The sequence below is a fragment of the Moschus berezovskii genome, chromosome 4, assembly GCF_049115385.1.
Source record: "Moschus berezovskii isolate FMDL1 chromosome 4, NW_MosBer_1.0, whole genome shotgun sequence".
Lineage (NCBI taxonomy): Eukaryota > Metazoa > Chordata > Mammalia > Artiodactyla > Moschidae > Moschus > Moschus berezovskii.
In genome coordinates this window covers 85890917-85892364 of record NC_142463.1, presented here as the reverse complement: position 1 = coordinate 85892364, position 1448 = coordinate 85890917, and positions in this window count along the sequence as shown.

Here is a 1448-nt window from a genome sequence, read left to right as displayed (position 1 = left end):
GCAACTTGGATTACTAGATACATTTGTCATTATTTGTAAACTGATATTGATATATCATCATCATAATTATTATCATCATCATTATTATTATTACTAACTTAAGTACATATTTTAGTTAGAATTTTTTTTTTTGCTCAACTTATTCCAGCTTTAACCATTGGGAGCTCTTTTAGTTGGCTGTGGGGCTGCTTTTATACAACCCCATAACTATTTTCAACAGTACATGAACTGTGAACTTATAGATGTTCAAGTTGGATTTAGAAAAGGCAGGGGAACCAGAGATCAAATTGGCAACATTCGTTGGATCATCAAAAAAGCATGAGAGTTCCAGAGAAACATCTACTTCTGCTTTATTGACTATGTCAAAGCCTTTGAATGTGTGGATCACAGAAAACTGAAAAATTCTTCAAGAGATGGGAATACCAGACCACCTGACTTGCCTCATGAGAAAACTGTATGCAGGTCAAGAAGCAACAGTTAGAACTGGACTTGGAACAACACACTGGTTCCAAATAGGGAAAGGAGGACATCAAGGCTGTGTATTGTCGCCCTGTTTATTTAACTTATATTCAGAGTACATCATGTGAAATGTTGGGCTGGATGGAGCCCAAGCTGGAATCAAAATTACCGGGAGAAATATCCATAACCTCAGATAGGCAGATGCAACCAGTCTTATGGCAGAAAGCAAAGAAGAACTAAAGAACCTCTTAATGAAAGTGAAAGAGGAGAGTGAAAAAGTTGGCCTAAAACTCACATTCAGAAAACTAAGATTATGGCATCTGGTCTCATCACATCATGGCAAATAGATGGGGAAACAAGGGAAACAGTGAGAGACTTTATTTTGGGGGGCTCTAAAACTCACTGGAAAAGAGTCTGATGCTAGGAGGGATTGGGGGTGGGAGGAGACGGGGATGACAGAGAATGAGATGGCTGGATGGCATCACCGACTCGATGGACATGAGTCTGAGTGAACTCTGGGAGTTGGTGATGGACAGGGAGGCCTGGCATGCTGTGATTCATGGGGTCGCAAGGAGTTGGACATGACTGAGCGACTGAACTGAACTGAAAATCACTGCAGATGGTGATTGCAGCCAGGAAATTAAAAGATGTTTGCTCCTTGGAAGGAAAGCTATGACCAACCTAGACAGCATATTAAAAAACAGAGACATTACTTTGCCAACAAAGTTCCATCTAGTCAAGGCTATGGTTTTTCCAGTAGTCATGTATGGATGTGAGAGTTGGACTATAAAGAAAGCTGAGTGCCAAAGAGTTGATGTTTTTGAACCATGGTGTTGGAGAAGACTTTCAGGAGTCCCTTGGAATGCTAGGATATCCAATTAGTGTATCCTAAAGGAAGTCAGTCCTGAATGTTCATTGGAAGGACTGATGCTGAGGCTGAAACTCCAATACTTTGGCCACCTGATGTGAAGAACTGACCCATTGGAAAA